Consider the following 21,652-nt stretch of genomic DNA (forward strand, 5'->3'; position numbering starts at 1 on the left):
ATTCACCTCATGGCTGGTAACAAAAGAAGAGGAAGAGGAATGGGGCTCTACCAGTACCTTCCAGTGCATATCCCCAGTAACCACAAGGCCACCTTGTCTCTTGGAGTTTCCTCCACATCCCAATTGTGTGAGCTGAGAAAGAAACTTTTAAATCATGGGCCTTTGGGGGAATATTCCAAATTATAGTACAAACCCCCTCAAAAACACAAGAAAAGAAACAGAGGAAGTGAGATTAGCTAGGACAAATAGAAACCAAATAACTCAAGGACATACTTACACCCAAACTGATGGATAATTTTATTAAATGTAAGTCGTCTAAATATTCTAACACAAAGGCATAAATTAACAGACTAAGTAAAAAGTCAAGACCAAACCATCTGTTGTTAATAAGAAATGTACCCTTATCATAATATTTTGAAAGTAAAGAATGGATAAAGTATAAACCCTACAAACACTATGCATGAGGATTCGGGGGTAGCTATGTTATGAGATAAAATAAATCTCAAAAAGAGGAGGATTATTAGAGATGAAGAGGGGCGTTTCATAATGATAAGAGAAGAAAGAGCAGTCTGAAAAGGTGTATGCATGCAATAACAAAGTTGCCAAACATGCTACAAAGCATTTGACTTCACTCAAGGGAGGAAGCATCAACTTCACCATCAGAGTTGGAGAATTTAACATTCTTCATAAGTCATAGAAAAAGAAAAAAAATCAGCAAAAATGTAGAAAATTGCAGCAAGGCTATCAAATAACTTGCCTTATTGGTTATTTATAGAATACTACATTCAGCAACAGCATAATATGCATTCATCTCAAGTGCAGATGGAACATTTATTAAACAAGTTGTAATAAATCTCAAAGGATTAACATAACACAATCATATTAAACTGAAAATCAGCAACAATAAGATATATATAGAAAATTTTTCTCAAATACTTGGAATCTAAAAAGCATGTCTGTAAAGAGCCTACAGGTCAAAGGAGAAATTTAAAATATGTTAAACTAAAGGACAATTAAAATACAACATGTCTATATTAGTAGGAAATAGCAAAGAAGTGGTTCGAAGAACATTTATACCTTGCAAAGTTTATACCTGGAATGATGGGAGGTACAAATTCAGTGATATAGGCTTCTAATCTGAATTTTAAAAGGAAAAATAAAAGTAAGTAAGAAGTAAGCAGAAGACAAAGAAAGAAAGTCTGGCTTCTTTATTTCTTTCAGGGGGACAGGTAGATGCTGGGGTTGGACCAGGGCCCCTTGCATTATGGTCAAGCACTCGACCACCCAGCACACCCCAGCCCCTGGGCTCTGTTCTTGATGCTGGACTCCGGACAGTTGGCGAGGCTGCCCTCTCTCTTCCTCTTATACTCCACAGCGGGGCTCCCCAGTGGGAAGCACCCCATGTCACTGCCGAATCACAATCTGAAATGCCTATTCAGTCTCCCCCAATCCCAAGTCTCTTCTGAATGTGGTTATGGGCCCACGCTGCCCCCAGGAATGGCTCATCATGTGAGCAGTAAACCTTCCCATGCTCTCCTGGGACACAACCGTGGCATCCGTCTCAATATCCAAACCAAATTTGGGATAAGAGGGATCCATCCATTCTGCATCAGTAGACGATAGCACAAAGGAAATAATGAAATAAAGGAAGAAATCAGTTAAACAGAAAATGAACAATAATAGACAAATCCAAAGAAGTTTTTATTTTTAAAGCCTTTTAAAGGATCATGAAAACAAGATAAAGAGACTGAACAATTGGTTTAGAAGAGAAAAGGAGGAAAAGGAGGAATTTGGAGAGTCAGGGAGAGTAACCACACAGAATTAAAAATGGGTGAATTTCTTTTAGGATCAGGTATACTTTTTCTGTTGAAATAGATTTTCCTTTTTCTCTATGAATTTTTGCAATATAATGTACACTTTGAGTCAAGATACTATTGATGAGTGATGCAGTGCTTATATCACATATATGTAATCATTATTTCAATCGAGTGGTTGTCAACCAAGTCAAATTGCCTTCCTAACCCAGTCTGCCACTATCACCACCACCACCACTTCGAGAAAACTATCCAGAAGCACTTCTATAGCTGTTCAAACTACAGTCCTCTGGTGTTTTTACAATGACCACTCTGACACTTATTTTATTAGCAGGATGAGAATCCCCCAGGGTGAGAATCAATGAAGAAGTGACCCACTAACTAGGGAAAGAAAGCCTGAGTCTTAGTCCATTTTAAGTTGCTATAACTAAATGCTACTGACTAATCAACTTATAAAGAATAAAGGTTTACTCAACACATGGTTTTGAAGGCCAGAAGGTCAACACTGGGATGCTGGTTGGGACCCTACAGAGTCCTAAGTTAGCACAGGACATCACAGGGTGACACATGACATCTTAGCCCAGTTCTCTCCTCATCTTACCAAATTGTCCCATTAGATGAGGGCTCCACCCTACGGCCTTCTTTAACCCCAATTACCTTCCAAATGTCTCACCTCCACACACCATCATCAGACTAAGTCACTGCCCCCTTACTATCTTGCAACAGGTATTACATTTCAACGTGAATTTGGGTGGAGACATTCAAACCCTTAGCAGTGTGTTCCACTGTGGATTGTTGGATAGAACAGTTTGAGAAATCACTGCTCAGCAGAAATTAGAACAGTTCCTGGTCCACCACACCCTAAACCAAACAAACCAAAATCTATACCATAACATGCACGTGTGTGACAGGTGGTGAGAATGCTTAAAATTTTTAGAAATACGGGTGTAATTTACCCACCAAGAAGGAAATGCCCACCAAAGAAAGAATTCTATCAGCTATATCACAGCTTTGGGAGTTATGGGCTATCTTTTTTATAGCTATTATATTTGCATGTATGGTAACATCGTCGACATTTTAGAACAGAAAAGAACCTTGAAGATGATCAAATGCAGTCTTCTATGCAAATGTGAAAACCAGGTCCAGGTGGATTGAGTGCTTTGGCTCAGGAACCTAGAGCTAGTCGGTGTTGAGACCCAGAGCACAGAACTCCTAACCTCTACGGCTGGGACCTTCATCACATAGATCATGTCTCCTTTTCCAAAACATAAACATTGATTTCCACCCACCACAATCTTATGCTGCACAAATAGTGGAATTGAAAGAGACCGAAAACTGAATTAGCTAAAGAACTGAAAAATAAAATCTCTCTCCATGCAATTAGAGGCAGGTGAGCCCTGCTGCAATCACGTGTCCATCAGAGGAGAGTTTCCTCTGCCTCCAGGGAAGGTATCAACTCGCTTCTCTTTCTGAGTTTCTCTAGCAAAGTGGTGTCATGCATCACTACACCAAACCTTTGCTTCATGGGGCACATGCAGAACTTGAACCCAGGGTCTGGCACATTCTCTTTGTCACTGTCAAGTCTTTCCACCAAAGAAACATTGGAGGAGATGATTATGAGAGTCATTTGCTCTGCTAGGGGGCTAATTATTACTCTATTTGATTCCTTTTTGAAAATCGTATGTTACATCCAAAGGCAAAAAAAAAAAAAATTGATGGAGACTTGCTTCAGGTTTGCTTATGTAGTTCTGAACAGATTAGTTAGTTAATCAGAAATTACGCTAGTTAAATAGAACCAGTGGTTTCTTAATCTATTGTAGCAAATTGCTTTTTAAAAAATAATTTGAATGGCATTGGGTTTAAATATATTTTAGTCATTTCTCTCCAGTGGGTTTTAATGAGTCTGAAGGAAAACTATGAGGAATGAAAGAATCCACAGATACAGAGATTGGAAAGAGTGTTCATGGGTGAGCCATAACAACATTCTGCTGCATTGGCCTTGAAGAGTCGGGTGAACAGAGGCCTGAGGGGGTCAAGACAAGAAGTACCAACACCTGGGAATCCTGAGTGAATTCTGGGTAAAAAGCAGGACAGAACAACTATGTGTCAAGTTTTATTACTTATTTTTTGTAACTGGGGATTTAACCCAGGGGTGGCACTTTACCACTGAGCTACATCCCCAGCCCTTTCTCTTTTTATTTATTCATTATCTATTTATTTATTGAGGCAGGGTCTCACTAAGTTGCTTAGGGCCTCTCTAAGTTGCCCAGGATGGACTTAAATTTGGGATCCTCCTGCCTCAGCCTCCTGAGCCACTGGAATTACAGGCATGTTCCACTGCACCCGGGTCAACTTCAATTTCTCCATCTGAAACATGGAGAACATTATACCTTCCACGGAAAGACAGAAACTAAGAAAAAAAGAGAAAAGAAGTGACCTGAAAACTTCTGCCCCAGGACTTGCCACATGACAGGTGCTCAATAAGTTTAAGTTCACGTATGATCTCTGTCAATCCAACCATCCATCTATTTCTGTACCTGGCCATTGGGAAATTCTTGTGGTTCACTCGAGTTTGGGAAGATGAGAACATCTAGGCACTACTTATGATTAGAAAATAGCTGGTAGATTAGAAAATAGCTGGTAGCTATTTTCTAATCGTAAGTAGAATGTGTTGCTAAAAAAAAAAAAAAAAGTTGTTCATTTTCCTTATTTCCAAAAACTAAGAATAAAGCCATTAGGGCAGTGATTCTGAATTCTTGGGGCCTATTGGAGTTTCTTGAGAATACTAAGGTCCAGCCCCTGACCTGATCCAGAAGTTAACTTGATTTATGCCCAGGTAATGGCAACGCTCTGCCGGTTCTGAGGCCAGGAGATTTAGATGGTCTCATCTGACAGACATTGAAGAAAAAAGTAGGCAATGCATCATAACTAAAGTAAAAGTGTTTCACTTTTAATTGTGAGCAATGTCAAAATATTAAAAAAAAAAACATAGAAAATTGTAAAATGAATCCTCCATAGAGTCATGATCTAGGTTTAATAATGGTTCTATTTTGCCCTCAATATTTCCATATAATATAGAAATTTATATATAATATGTATTTCTATGTAATATATGAATGCAAAAACGGAAGAAGTTTAAAGTAAATCACACACAGGTTCTGACATTTCACTATTAAGTATTTCAATCTTTTAAAAAGGGGGCATTTTTTCATTAATATAATGCCATTATTATACTTCAAAATATTAGGACCATTTTTTAAAGATTGACTTCATTTTTAGAGTAATTTTATTTTGAAAGCAAATTAGAAAATAGAGGGGGGTTCCCACATTCTCCCCCCCCGCCTCCTGCTGCCAATACACATACACAGCCTCCCCTATTAGCAACATTTCTAAATTCAAAATTCATTTATTACCCAAATAGGGGGTCCTTTGAGGAAAGTTGTTGGTTTGTTTGAGATCACTGATTAGTGAGAAAAATTTAGAAACCTAAAAATGAACACTAACAATGGAAATTTTGTAATTTTCACGAAAATATTCCATTTTCTATGACTGTCCTCAAGATAGGTTGAATAAAGTCACTCTGCTACAGAAGAAAAATCACAAGGAAAGAATTGAACTACTTTGATGACACTGTGAATGTGTTGCTGAAAATTCACGTGTTGGAAACTTCATCCCTAATGCAACGGCGTTGACAGGTGGGACTTCTAAGGGGTGATTAGGTCATGAGGCATCTGTCCCCATGAATGGATTAGTGCCTTCATCATGAGCGGTTGATCGTGTCCTGCTTGATTTCTCATGCTGTCTTAGCCCTTTTCCAAGGGATAATGCAGCAAGATGGGCTTCAATCCATGAAGCCTCCTGATATTGCCCTTCTCAGCCTCGGAACTATGATACAATAAACCTCCATTGTTTATAAATGACAGAGTCTGTGGTCTTATGTTATAGCAGCAGAAAAAAGTGATGAGGTGACAATTTTTTTAAATAGTAATTCAAACTGAGTGAAGGGGAATCAGGATTCTCTATGCTATTTTTGTAACTCAGTATCAATGAAATTGACATCTTGCCTCCTTCGTTATAGATCTTATGTTATCTCACTTACATTCAGCACATTTTAGATCTATACGGACAGTAGAAATTTGTGTTTTTAAGGGGATAGGGGTTTTTTGTTTGTTTGTTTGTTTTTGTTTTTGTTTTTGCCAGAGGAGGTACTGGGGATTGAACTTGGGGGCACTCAGCCACTGAGCCACATCCCCAGCCCTATTTTGTATTTTACTTAGAGACAGGGTCTCACAGCGTTGCTTAGCGCCTCACTTTTGCTGAGGCTGGCTTTGAACTTGCAATCTTCCTGCCTCAGCCTCCTGAGCTGCTGAGATGACAGGTGTGCACCTCCGCACCCAGCTGGCCAATTTTTATTTTTTAAGTTTTATGACTTAAACATTAAAAAGATAGTTTTTTATGACAATTAAATGAATTATTATATGTAAAGTACTTAAAACAATGCCTGGTATATAGTAACTGCTGTAGAGGTATTAACTATTATTATAAGACAGGGCAAGGTCTTGAGTGTAATGGATGCAACAATTTCCTACTGCATTTGTGTTGAATTATACACTCGGGGCCTCCTATCTCAGAGATTATGAGACACCAAGTCTGGGTTCATTCTCTGGAAGGTGCATTTTAATTAGCACCTCAGGTATCCTGAGAGAAGCTGATGGGCCACATTCAAATAAGCAGCAACGTTGGATTTCATCTGAGGAACAGGAGAGATAATAATAGGGGAACCTTGGAGTACCATAAAAACAACACAGAGAGTGCCAATATAGGAAGCCCTCAGCCACAGAACCCGAAATCCGTGGTCCACTATGTATAAAGCTATTACATTATAAGAAGCAGGGAGTGGAGATATGGGTGTAAAATACAAAATCCCCAGTCTGTGTGTCTGGAGGTGAGTGTGCACGGACAGGCAATCCCTGCTCTTACAGACTCAGCCACCCCACAGGGGACACCAGGGCACCAGCCTTTGAAAATAGAAGTGAACAGAACAGAGCAGAGGTAGTGAAAAATAATTAAAAGAGAATTTTATTTTCTAATAAACCCGGTAACAAGTGGTTTCTTTTGAAACTCATTTTGAAAATAAAGGTGATTTGTTATCTTCTTCCTAAAATGTTTAATGGACACATCGTACAATCACCATTCTTATGTGTGGGGTACGACATGCTCCTTCAGTACAGGTACATATTGGGTAAGGGTCAATGGGGTCATCTGCAGATCCATCCCCTCAAACGTTTCTTATTTCATTGCAGGAAGAACATTCTAAGTCCTCTCTTGGAGCTATTTTTTAAATATACAACATACAATTTGTTATCTTCTGAGTGTCGTTTCTAATTGGAACTAAGTGGGATTTTGAGAAAAAATGTTTTGCAGCATGTATGTTCTTAACTTTCATTTGCATTAAAATTGCCAAAGAGTAGAGTACAGTATCTTTTTCATAATGTTCTTCAAATCAGCAGATGATAGAATAAACTTATATTCAATTGACTAAACATATACAGGCTTGGATATAGATAGATAGATCATTTTTTAAATCTTTTTTCTGTTGGTAATAATAGGAAATGTACACTACTTTCATAGAAATTTTTTTTTTAAAAAGAATTCTTAAGGATATGGTCCAACATTAGATGATCTGAATGGCAAGTTGTAAACGGCTCTCTATTACCAAATGAAGGAAGTAATTCAAAATAAAAGCTAAAAAAATAATTTATTTTAAAACAACATTGTTTCTGAGCGCTATATGAAACTCCTGGGCAATTCCTTAGATGCTATTGTTTTCTGGTGAGCAATGTTTATCTTGGCTTTAATGATCTTATTTATACATCACATCCCTGATTCTCTCATGGAGGCCTTGAGATAGTTTCTTGTAAATACCCCCAGTTTCTGTGCTTAAAAAATGAGAGTTGTAACCCTTGACACCTTTATACTTGACAAAGGTACTTCAAAAAGTAATGAGTCATGGAAGCTCGGAGCCACCCTGATCCAAGGCCCCATGGAACTCCAAGTTCCTACTATTTACCAGGATCTCCTTTTTATTGTGCTGCTAATGAGCACTGTGGTCAGCAATATCTCATCAGAGGGAAAAAATAGGAGGTAAAGTTAAGAAGGCTATTTTCCCTCCATATTCAGATATAATTCTTGTTAATATTAATTGATGTTATGCAGACAGATTGAAAACAGGACTTCCTGCAGTCTAACAGTTCCCGTTGGAGAATTCTTTGTATATGACCAGCATTCTGAACATGCTGTCAGCTATCCTTGGAGTCACATGAATTCAGCATGGACTTCACATTTCAATAGACTTGGTAGATGGGGCGCACAGAATCAACACATTCACATTAAGATTATCTTCTTCAATATCTCTTTCTCTCTGTTTTAATAAAAATCTTTAAGAAACTTTACTGACAACCCGCCCCATACTCACACTCTCTCTCTCTCTCTCTCTGTCTCTCTCTCTCTCTCTCTCTCTTTCTCTCTCTCATACACACACACACACACACACACACACACACACACACGCACTCACAGATTTCACCTCCCTTTTCTTTGGAAATAAAGGCAATCTGAATTTTTTATTTAGAGAAGCTTAAGAGTTGAACCACTGATTTAGCTGGAAATTTTAAATCATGAATATAAATTTATATTCCATTCCTTCTCCACCTAGGTTTCCTTGTGCCATTATAATACACGAGACACATTAAACTCTCCAGGTGAGCCCTCTAAACAGCAACAATGGTACATATTCAATACATGTTTGAAAAGATTCCACCTTTTCCAAATTAATAAATAGCACAGGTCAGGTTTCAAATGATTGGAGGAGACTTTTAAATATTAACAATAAAATCGGCAATTTTATTTTACTTTGTCCTTCCTAAAAGTGCACGTCAAAATATCCTTTCAGGAATATTGAGGAGCACTTTGGGTCTCGGGTAGCAAGAGGGAGAGCAACCGCTCAGGGGCCTGGCAGCCCACCCATCTCTGCCCAGAGTTCTTTCTCAGCCTCAGGCCTCTTTCCTCTCCCAAGCCCTACCCTAAAAGAAACAAAGCACTCCGGCAACTAGAAGCACTCCAGCTGAAACATTTGTGAAATAAGTACATTCTTCAATACGCAGGGTAAATGAATTTTTCATAAGATACAATCTACGTAGAAAAGTTTTCGTGAAAATCTAGCGGGTTTAAGAAAGCAAGATGTGGACTGAATTGTGTCTCTCCAAATTTCAAGGGTTGAAGCCCTCATCCTGATGCGATCAATTGCACCTGGAGGTGGAGGCTCTGGAAAATAGCTCTGTTTAGATGAGGTCACGTGGATGGGGGCCCTCAAGGTGGGATTAGAGCCTTCTAAGGAAGAGATGCTAGATACCCCCATTGTTTGAGGACATGGTGCAAAGGGAGCAACTATGAGCTAAGAAAAGAGCTCTCCCCAGAGACTGAGCACAATGGCACCCTGATCCTGGACTACCATTCTCCAGAATAATTGCTTTCCCCCGCTGCCCCGACTGTCTAGGCTATTTTGTTATGGAAGCTTGAAAAATGAAAATAAGTAAACGAACACAAAAGAACCCCAACAATACTCTATTGAGAACAGAAATTTAGTTCGCTCTCTTTGTTTAGCCTTAACATGAAATTCTAAGTGGACTCCTGACCTTGCAGAGAATCACTTATAGAAGAGAGTGGCCCATATCTTTTCCAATTCTTTCCAAATCTTTCACCCAATGTTGTGTAGCAAGCACTTATTCAATCACTGTCCAAGTAATCACTATAGAATTCCAGGTCGGTTGTTGGGAAAAAACAAAACAAATGAACAGGACAAAGTTGCTAACTTTAGGGAGAAAAAAAAACCTTACATAAAGATGACACTCTCAGAGCAACCAAGGTAAGATGCAGAAGAAAATAGCAAGTTATTCTCTGGAAGGATGTGTCAGAAGGTCATGACCAGTCCGGCAGCGTAGAGAAGAACTGACTTTTATTTTTTGGTACTAGGGATCGAACACAGGGGTGCTTTACTACTGAGCCACATCCTCAGCTCTTTTTAGGTTTTGTATTTTGAGACAGTGCCTTGCCAATTTGCTCAGGGCCTCACTAAGTTACTGAGGCTGGCTTTGAACTCACGATCCTCCTGCCTCCGCCTCCCAAGTTGCTGGGATTACAGGCATAATGGGTCTGGCCTATTGGTTCTTTTTATTTATACATGACAATAGAGTTCATTTTGACATAATTATTAAAGCATGGAATATAAGTTTTTCCTCTGCCCTCCCTTCCTCCCACCCCCTATTTCCTTCTCTCTACTGATCTTTATGCTACTGATAGTTCTTTTTATTTTTTTTTTAATTAGTGTGTTGTAGATGTACATGATGGTGAAATTCACTGTGGTATATTCCTATGAGTATGTAGGGAGGTAGGTCAGATTCATTCCACTATCATTACCTATCCCATCCTCCATTCCTTAATTCCCCTTTATCTACTCCTCTGATCTTTCTTCTATTCTTATTATTTTTCATATGTCAGAGAAAGCATTTGACCTTTGATGTTTTGAGAATGGCTTATTCCACTTAGCATGGGAGTCTCCAGATCCATCCATTTACCAGCAAATGTCATAAAGTCATTCTTCTTTATGGCTAAGTAATACTCCATTGTGTCAATACACCACATTTTTCTTTATACACACACACACACACACACACACACAAACTCATACATACATACACACACTGTCTTATGATGGTTTGATGTGACAATTTTTCAACGTTATGATGATTCAAAAGTGATATGCATTTAGTAGAAATTGCTTTGAATTTTGGTCTTTCCTGGACTGGTGATATGCTCTCTTGAGATGCCTGACTGTAGACCAATCTAAGTGTCCTGAACATGTTTACGTACGCTAGACGAAGCTGTCATGTGTGGAAGATCAGGTCTGTTAAGTGCCTTGTTGACTTGTGATATTTTCAACCGATGATGAGCCTGTTGTAACCCCCCGTAAGTCAAGGACCGCCTCTATGTGCAGACGTACATGTGCATGCACTTCTGTTGAAGAGCCGTAGGTTGGTTTCCTAGCTCAGCTATGGTGGATCATGTTGAGGATGGCAGTTATGTTTTAAGGCAGAGGATGTACGTAAGATATGAACTCCCTGGTAGAAAGGATGCTTAACCCCTGAACCACATCCCCAGCCCTTTTAACTTTTATTATTTTGAGACTGAGTCTTGCCAAGTTGTTTAGGGCCTCACTAAATTGTTGAGGCTAGCTTTCAGTTTGCAATCCTCCTGCCTCAGCCTCCCAACTTCTGGGATGATAGGCATGTGCCACCAAGCCTGGCTCACTGCTGTCTTGTCTCATGGAAGATGTTGGGAGAACTGGTAAGGCTAGTACTTAATTCTGCCCAGAACCCAAACCCTTCCAAAAATTAGAAGTGGAGATAATATTTTCAAACTCATTTTATGACGCTAACATTACCCTGATACCAAAGCCAAAGACATTATGAGAAAAGAAAGTTATAGGACAATATCCCTGATATTGTAAATATCCTCGATCAAATATTAGCAAACACAATTCAAGAACAGACTAAAAGAATCTCCCACCATGAGAAAGTGGGATTTGTCCCTGGGATGCAAGGACATTCAACAGAGGCAGATTAATGAATGTGTTGCTCATTACAAAATAAAGGAGAAAGGATCTCAATAGATGCACAAAGAATTATCTGACAAATGAAATGAAACTAACATATCAATACTCTTTTCATAATAAAAGCTCTTGTGAGGTATAAAAGAAATGTCAACACCATAAAAGTCAGAGATGACAAATTCATGGCTGATGTTATTCTGAGTAGTAAAAACCTGGATGTTTTCCTTTTAGGATTATAGATCAGACCAGGATGCTGATTCTCACCGCTTCTTTTCAATACAGAACTGGCAAGCCTAGCCCAAGCAAGCAAGCAATGAAAGAAATAGAAACCTTCCCAATGTGAAAGGATGAAGTCAATTTCCCCCATTTGCTGAAGGCTTGATCCTATACATAGAAAACCCTAAGGACCCTGCCAAAAAAAAAAAAAAAAAAAAAAAAACCCTGTTGGAACTGATAAATTATTACAATAAAGTTTCAGGATATAATAGAAAACTCAGTAGTTATTCTATGTACTAACAAATCACCCTAAGTATAAATTAAGAAAACTATTTGATTGATAATAGTTAAAAGCAAAAATTGAACTCTTAGGTGTGAATTTAAGCAGAGAGAAAAATACCTGTATACTGAAACCTGTAAAAACACTGGTGAAAGAAATTGAAGAAAATACAAATAAATGGGAAAACATCCCATGTTCATGGATTAAAACAATAATTATTTTGAAAATGTCCCTACTACACAAAATATCCTACAGTGAAATCTCTATCAAAATGCCAGTGTCATTTCTAGATACATAGAAAATCCTTAAATACATATGAAACCACAAAAAAAATTTAAATGGTCAAAACAACCTTAAGTACAAAGAACAATGCTGGAGTTGTCATTCTTCCTACTTTTAAGACAAATTATAAAGTGGGATTGCAATCAAAATAGCACAGTTTTGACATAAAAACAGACACAGTGACCAAGGGAACTGGATAGAAATTCAAGAAATAAACCCATGATAGACAGTCAACCAATTATTAACAGAGTACCAAGAAGATACAATGGGAAAAGGACAGTCTCTTTAATAAATGGTGTTGGGAAAATCGAATATCCACTTGCAGCAGAATGAAATTAGACCTTGGTCTCATACCATATGCAAAAGTCAAGTTAAAATGGAAGACAGATTTAAATATGAGAGCTGAAACTGTAAAACGGTTAAAGAAAGCATAGAGGAACGCTCCCACAACATGGTCTAGGTGATAACATTTTTGCATGTGACCATGAAAGAATAGGCAACAAAAGAACAAAAAGATAAATGAGATTGCACCTAGATGAAAACCCTGTGCACATCACAGGAAACAATTGACAGGTGAAGAGACAGCTCACTAGTGGCTGAAAATATGACCCATACTGTCAATACAGGTTAATATCCAAAATGTACAAGAAACTCAAAACTCAGCAAGAAAACAAATAACCTGATGAAAAATGGGCAAAGAATCTAAATAGGCACTTCTCCAAAGAAGATGTGGAAATTACCAATAGATACGTGAAAAAATGTGCATCATCCCTAATCATTCTGGAAATACAAATTAAAACCACAATGAGATAATCACCTCGTGCCTACTAAAATGGCTTTTATCAAAAAGATGAAAGATAAGTCTTGAGGAGGAAGCAGAGAAAAAAGAACTCTCCTGCACTGTCGGTCAAACAGTAAAGTTGTAGAGCTGTTGTGGAAACCAGTTTGAAAGTACCTCCAAGAACTGAAATAGAACTTACATATACTACTTCTATATACATGTCCAAATGAAATTAAACCAATGTATCAAAGGGATTTCTGCAACGCCGTATTCATTGCAGCATTATTCACAATAGCTAAGATATTGAAACAACCTAAGTGTCTGTCAATGCATAAGTGGATGAAGAAAATGTAATATATCTATACAAAAAAAAATTTTTTTAATTCAGCCGTAAAAAGGGGGAAGCCCATTTGCAACACATTATGGATGAATCTGAAAAACATGATTCAAGTGAAATAAACCAAGCACAGAAAGCAAATATTCATGATGCTTTAGTAACACTCTAATCCCTCACTTAATATCTGATAAAATTAAACTCATAGAAGCAGAACATGCTGAGAGAGTAAGAAGGGAAGAAATGAGTTGTTGATCAAAAGTTATTAAGGTTTCAGATAGACAAGAGGAATAGGTTTTAAGGTCTATTGTACAGCAGGGCAATTATAGTCAGTAATAATGTATCATATATTTCAAAGTAAGAGTAAGTTTCAAATGTCTCACCAAAAAAAAAAAGGTGAGGCAATATATATATATATATACACACACACACATTAAATAGGAGATATATATATATTTAATCATGCTACATTATATACATATATCACAGTGTGCCCAATAAATATATACAATTATGCTTTTTCAATCAAAATAATATTATTAAAAATTTTTTTAATAAAGAAATTATTGTTTTACACATTTTTGGTGTGGCATTTTCCCCCAGCTTAACCACTAGAAATGCCTTTGAGTCTTTGAGCTAGTGTAAGCATGTCTTAACTTTGCTTTTCTTGGCTTGTTAATATAACATGTCAAGTTGACTGGGCTATGGGTTGCCCAGGTAGCTGGTAAAACATTATTTCTGCGTGTGTCTGTGAGGGTTCTTCCAGAAGCGACGAGCATTTGACTCAATGGAAAGAGTAGGAAAGATCTGCTCTCTTGCTATTGTTGATAGACCTCATCTAATCTGTTGAGGGTTTGTACAGAACAAAAAAAAAGGAAGAAGGGTCAATTCACTGTATCCGAGCTAAGACATCCACCTTCCTCAGGTCTCAGATATAAGAGCTCCTGGCTCTTGGGCCTTTATTTAAACCAGCACCCTCCCTACTGTCCCTGGTCCTCAGGCTTGTGGGCTTGAATTTGGGAGTTCTACCATCAGTTCCACTGATTCCAGCTTTGCCAACGGCCAATGGTGGGACTTCTCTGCCTCCATGATGATGTGTGAACCAATTCCCATAAGAATTCTTCTCATGTGTGTGTGTGTATGCTTTTGTGTATGTGTGTGTGTGTGTGTGTGTGTGTGTGTCCTGTTGGTTGTGTTTCTCTGGAGAACCCTGAAGAATACATGGTTTACTACATGTAAGATGAAATAAAGTTATCATTCTCATGAAATATCTTTGTCCACATTGTGTTCAGAATAATTTAAAGGATATAGAACATGCTTAATTGGCCTGGAGTACCACTTCCTTTAGAATGCCACATGAATGATAGAAAATTTTATATTAGAAAGCCACATGCTTTGAATGTTGTGCATTCTCATTAACAATAAAGTGTGATGATTGGATTTGTCTAAGTTTGAATCCTGGCTCAGCAACTTATTAGCTATAAAACCTTTACCTTGTTTCTTAGCCTTTCTGTGCCTTGGGTTGCTATTCTATAAAATGGGGATAATAATATTGTCCTCTCAAGGGATTGGTGAGGTTTAATTATGTAAATCGCATTGAATATTGTCAGTAGGTGTGCAATGAATGTTTATTATTATATTATGAAAAGGCATTTTCCTTCATTCTGACACTTAAATATTTTAAAAAGTAATCTAAGTCATACATATGAAAATACCAAATCCCCACATTCCCACATAACTTTAAAACTGTATTAGAGAAATTACTATCAAAAAACATTTACATACCAAGGATGCTCATGGAAATTCTGCCACACAGTTATCTTAGCAGTCACTCACTTGTTCATTCAGTTATCCACTGAACAAAACTTTCAAGAGGGTAAAATTTTATGTGTTTGCCATGGCTTGTGCTTAATGCTGAAGATAAAAAGATATGGTCCTTTCTCTAAAGAAACTCATAGAATATAGCATAAGTATCTTGTTTTTTATTATTGAAATATTAATACATTTGTCCAATGTCAAATGTGGGGGTTCCTTTCTCTCAAAGCAGTACAGTATTCTCATTTCTGTCTTACAAAGCATGTGTTTTCAGTTTGAGACTCATAAATCCATTGCAGATCTATAATTGAGAGCTGAGATTCACAGGAAGTTAGATACACCAGCGACTGTATAAGAGAATGGAAATAGGTGGGGAAAGAAGAGGGTGGAATTATTAAATCATCCGTCAAATAAATAGGTTTTGTTTTATAACTAAGTATTTTAAAACCATGTGGAGTGTGGCATGCTCAATATGTCGAATTGCAATAGGGTTCTGTAAAACATAGCACACGGGTTGTTCTAAAACAAACAAACAAAAAAAACTTTTCATTCATATCTTTGTTTCAGAATGTAGATTTTGATCAAAAGTAAGACCTCCAACCAAAATGTTAACTGATAGCCAGTTTTGTGTGAATTGAACTTCAAGAATTTTTTTTTTTTTTTAGTACAGGGGATTAACCTAGAGATGCTTTACCACTGATCTACATTTCTAGTACTTTTTATTTTTATTTTGTGACAGAGTGACAGAGTTTCATTAAGTTGCCCAGGTTATTCCTGAACTTTCGATCCTTTTGCTTCTGTCTCCTGAGCAGCTGGGATTGATTACAGGTGGGCGCCTATAACATCTTGAGTATTTTTGGTGATGAACTACATGTAAATAAAAGGAACAGAACAGCTCAGGTAAGACAGACACCACTTTGCTAAAATTTTGAATACAGGCGTTTCAGAACATGATCTTAAAGCTTAATAAATCTAATGAAGATTTATTATTTTTCAAGAACTATGTAATGTTTTGAACAACCAACAATAAAAAAAAGATTTATTATTTTATTTGTAAGCTTAAAGCTTACAAATCTACTGAAGATTATGAAGTGCTCTTTTATCTTTTCTCATGTATAGTTCTGTAAACACACAGAAACCTACATTACAAATAATGTCAATGCCCATTCTCCTTTTGCCTAATTTCACACAGAAGAGGATTTTCTATTCTGGCACATGTCCGGTTAGCTCATTGATTTCTATTATATCACGTGAACCATCTCCTCTACGTTATTTGAGGATTACAGGAAATGCAACTGCCCCTAATCAGAAATTTTACAAAATTCTACATTCCTGATTCCTATGCAATAATATAACCTAGAACTCTCTGGTAATCTATTTTTCCCAAATTTTCAATTCTAAGAAATTGTGTTTTTTGAAGAATAATTAACCCATCTAACCTCTGGACATAAAAAAAATATATATTATTTTTGGACTATACCTGATCACCAAGGATATGTGCTTGCACCACCCCATTTTGCCTGATTATAGATTTAATTGTGTTGTTCATTCACAGGATGCCATTGTGCTATGGTCCACACGTTTTTTTCTAATGATGCATCTTTTTTCAGTGACCTCCATTTCCTAATTATCAGCTTCAATAGCTGATTTTGGAAAGGAGGGAAGGCAGATACAGTGTTATTTTCTAATATTAACTAAAAATATTATCAATTGCACACAAAAAATGGTATGAAAAATAAAATTCACTGAAAAGTAATCATTAATAGTACCAGTTCTGTCTTGCAATTTAAATGAAGACTTATTACTTAAAAGTGCTTATAAAATGTGACCTGATGTTAAGTAAACAACTCATGATGACTACTAGGTAAAGATTTCCAGAGCAAAGACAATGTCACTAAAAGGTGCTTATTCATTCTTGATAGCATTCTTCTTCTCTGGGAATTCTCATCAAACCTAGGAAGAATGCCGCCATCTGAATGTCTCTTGAACATTCTGGAAAGTTCAAAAATCATGCTAAGAAGTTAGTGAGAAATTTTTAAATAAATAAGAAGGCTAAGAATAGAAAAATGTGTTTTCCATATCTTAGACTGTGAAATTGTCTTTTTATATACTTAGGTTTAAATTTTTCAGTTAAAACTTATGGGAATTTGGGAGCCTTGATTGGTACAATGATATTTCTACTCTGCAGAGACATCTCTCATATTTATAATAATATGGCTCTTCTCTTGCCTACCTCTGAAGACGCATAGAATATGAAACACTGCAAACTGCAGCACAATGTTGTCATCACCATTTCCCTTGGATTTAGATGTAGAAAATTCCAATCTCTTTTTCTTTTTTTTAACCATGAAATTACTTCTATGCTCTTACTGTCTTTATACTTTTGTTCATTGTACTTTAATTTATATTTGTATGTATATTAAATGTAATATTGAAGAAAATAATACATTGCACCATTATATTAGGTAAGAAAAAGAATAGAAATTTAGACTGTGTAAATATTCCAGTAATTTTTTAAAAATAAATTTTCCCTCGAAAACATTGCCACTCCTAATAGCAGGGTAGAATACAAGTGTCTGGCTTAGGGAAAATACAATGGTCCATCTGTTAAAGTATCTTACGAAATACATCTTTAATTCACTCAGATTTTATTGTGTGTTGTGCATTTTTACATTTTTTCTCTCATAGTCAAGAATCAGATTTCAGACTTGACTTTTACTCACTTCACAAGGCTAGATTTGATTCACATCCATTGCCAAATGCCAGGCAGCTGTACAGAAGTTAGGAAAGTTGGGCTAGTTGCTGGTGCACACTGATTGGCTTTTCAGAATGTTTCCTAGGCAAATGCTTAGTCCTGGGTAAAGCATTAATCCCATCACTACACCCCCCCAATTCTGTATTTTACTCTTAATATCAAAATAAAAATCTTAAAAAGTACTACACATGAATCACACACACTGATACACATACACACACACACACATACAAATAAACCTTGAAGCATGATTTCCTAATTGAATAAGCTAAATGTATGGATTGTTTACAATTAAAATTCAGAGGAAAACTTAGTTATCTGCAACTGATTAGGAACAGGTACACAGCACACAGTATATATGAGGAAATGCCCAGGAAAACATTTCCTCCTGGTAGCTAAAATGTAAAATGAAATTATTTGATTTCTAATTCAATATTTATTTGAAAAACCATGTATATTATTTTCCTCCAGATTTCCTCTGTGACTAAACTTGTAAAAACTATGCTCTTAATTGATTAGTTTTATTCTACACTGGATAATTCTTAGACCTAAGTTTTTTCATAATGTCTTTTCTAGGAACTTCTCATTCTCAGAGGGAGTAAAAACTCAGAACATACATTTTAAAGTGGCTTTGTATACTTAGATTAACTAAATAGTCCTGTGATAACAATAAAAATAATGTTTCATCATTTGCATGAACCTTGAAATGTGACCCTGCCACCTGGCCCCAAGAGTCTCTGCTCTCTACTTCTCCCAAAATCCATCCTTGGTCTCCGTTTTGTCTCTACTAATTTGATCATGCACTGAGATGCCCTGATACCTCAAATGCCTTAGACGTGAAACATCAACTATAATACCTTCCCAAGATGATTACACAGCCAGTCTGTCCCTTGTGGACTAAAAATGGTCAAAAAAAAAAAAAAAGGAACAGATTTTATGGGCTTTCAGACCCTACCTTCATCATGAGACTTCATCCAATTATATTACTGATGATATCTCTGACACCCCTGCTAACTAAAAATTGACTCCAAAAGCAATTTTCTCATCAGTTTCACATCAGGTCCTTGGGAAGGAAATGATTCCTGTCCCACTGAGTTCTATAATACTACCTGCTCCAACAAATACAAAGGCAACCCTACACACACCCACACACAGACACACTCACACACACAGCCATGTACACACAGGCATTCCCACACACGCCCCCCCGCCCGCCCCACACACACATCAACACACACACAATGCTTGCGCAAAGTAAGAAGGCAAACCCTTCATTCCTGCCTGTTCTACTCTGGAAATAAATAAAAGGTCCTATGATAGGGAGGCTTAGCGAAGAATGTTCTTTCCCTTTGCACATAGAAGCTTTTGTCTTGTTTCTTTTTTTCCTTTTCCTGCAAGATGCACATTCACTTTCAGGATTTCTAAGTCTGATGAGTTTTTAAGTAATATTCTCTGTAGCAAACAATTCCTAAACCATTCCCCACAACGATTTTATGGTAAAGTGTCCCACCTCTCTTTGCAATCTCTATTCTTTGGTCACCCCACATGCATCACCAAGATAAGGCTCTGAAATGTTAGGAAGAGAAGCAGTCACCCTGGTCATCATATAAATCAGTAGTTGCAGATAAGAGAAGAAACCTGCCCCACCACACTCATTCCCACTGGGACTCCTCCACCTGGATCTCTGTGTAAACACCTTATCTTTTATTATTAATAGATCACCCCCAACAATAAAAAGTAAGACTAGGCAACGGGCCCAAGAAATATAGAAAATAAATCACAAGAAAAGGAAATCATTGACATCCAGGAACTTGGACTTCGTTAATCTCCCCATAACCATAAGAGGGTCAAATTTTTTAGCCCTATTTTACAGAATGATCCAAGATCACATTGATACCAGAACTAAAGATAGAATCAATATGCTAAAACATATTGATCTGATGTGCTTCCTTCATATATTGCCACCTTGTACATTTAAGGAACTTTTCCATACATGGAACAGGAGAGCATTGGCCTGAGGATGGGCCTAGAATCTTCTCTCTATAATGGTTCCTGGCATTTAATTAACTTCTACTTTGTGCTAGATTCTTTTTTATGCAATTCTATCGGTGCCTTATGAGTATACATTACACGATAGTGGGATTCATTATGTCATATTCGTGTATGGTTTGTTTGTTTTGGATGACTCACCTCCGACTCCGAGCCAAGCACTGAAGTAGATCTAATGCCCCCTAAACTGAAAATGAGGAAACCGAGGTCGTTAAGTGACGTTAAGTGACTCACTTCCAATCGAACATGCTGTGAATGGCAAGGCCATGTCCCAACGGGAAGTCTGACTCCAAAGCTCAGCCTCCTTCCCTCACGGGAACCTGTCCATGTGGTCATCATATACAGCAGCACATACTTTCTCTCACAATTATTTAGGCAGTCAGATGAGGTTGATTTTCACATAGCTGAAGACATATACATTAGGAGAAGACACAGCGAGAAGCAGGTAGAAGGGAAGAAGGATCACAATTGTGAAAGGCTTGAATCTGTGAATGCATTGACTCTTTCCTGGGACTGACAGATGGAGGAAATGCAGACTTGAGTTCTCTTCTTATCAGACTCTAGAAACTGTGCCGAGCCTTTGCAGGAACAGCCTCACAGCAGCAGAGCTAGTGGGTGTTCTGCCCCTCAGCTTGTCTTTTACAGAATGAGGAAACAAAACGTAACAGCCACATACCCTAAAGAAATCCACATACCCATTCTTGAAAGCACAGGGTAAATTGAAACACACACAAAATGGCACTCTATGATATGAAGGAGGAGAGGGTTAGAGGCAAAGGCAAAGACTGGCCCCTTTTCTCAGTTCATGGGTATGCACTGCCTTACAAGTGATAGCAGGTGCCTGGCTGCTTTAAAAATGATCACAAACTTGGCAGCTTGAAACGACAGAAATTCTCACAGTTCTGGTGACCTGAGATCTGAAACCAAGATGTTGGCAGGGTGAGGGGTCCTTTCTGAGAATCTAGGAGAGAATCCACTCCATGCCTCTCTCCTGGCTTCCAGAAATGCTAGGCACTCCTTTGCTTGAGGAGGCAGCACGTCAATCTCAGCCTCCACCTTTGCATGATCTTTCCCTTTGTGTGTGTGTCTGTGTCTCAAATCCTTCCTTTCTCTTGAAAGGACACTAGTTCCTTTCCAGGGCCTGCCCCACATCCGGGGTGATCTCAGCTGAAGATCCTAACTTCATTGCATCTGCAAAGACCCTATTTCCGAACCAGGCCACATTCACAGGTACTAGGGGCTAGGATTTGAATGTATTTTTGGAGGACACAATTCAACCCACTCCTGGAATGTTAGAAAAGGCTGTACTTGCTAATTCGGGTCACTTACGTGAGGAAAGCTCAAAATAGACATAACCTTAATGTTTCCACGATATTCAGATCTAAGTGGCACAAGGGTAGGAATTCAACACAGTTATGGAATTTCCACACTCCAAGTTAAGAGAACACCACCTGCCCACTCCCACTGAGCTACTCCTCTCACGTTGGGAGTCAGAAATATTTCTACGTGTGACCTGTTTTAATATAAAATATCACTGAGAACAGTTTTTTTTTTTTTTCACCTAGTGAATTTTTCTCGTTTGGCCTGAGTCAGCAAACATTCATAAGAAACAACTTACATGTGCATACCCCTGGAGATACAGCTGTGGGATTCTCGTGT

The 21,652-nt window shown here is 37.6% G+C and overlaps 1 protein-coding gene across 1 annotated transcript in view; it reads right to left on the minus strand.

Annotated features, from left to right (window-relative positions):
• Positions 1-21,652, minus strand: part of LOC113179858 (uncharacterized) — a 306,468-nt gene that overhangs the window by 253,887 nt on the left and 30,929 nt on the right. The window lies entirely within an intron of this gene.

This window comes from Urocitellus parryii, chromosome 8, assembly GCF_045843805.1.
Source record: "Urocitellus parryii isolate mUroPar1 chromosome 8, mUroPar1.hap1, whole genome shotgun sequence".
Lineage (NCBI taxonomy): Eukaryota > Metazoa > Chordata > Mammalia > Rodentia > Sciuridae > Urocitellus > Urocitellus parryii.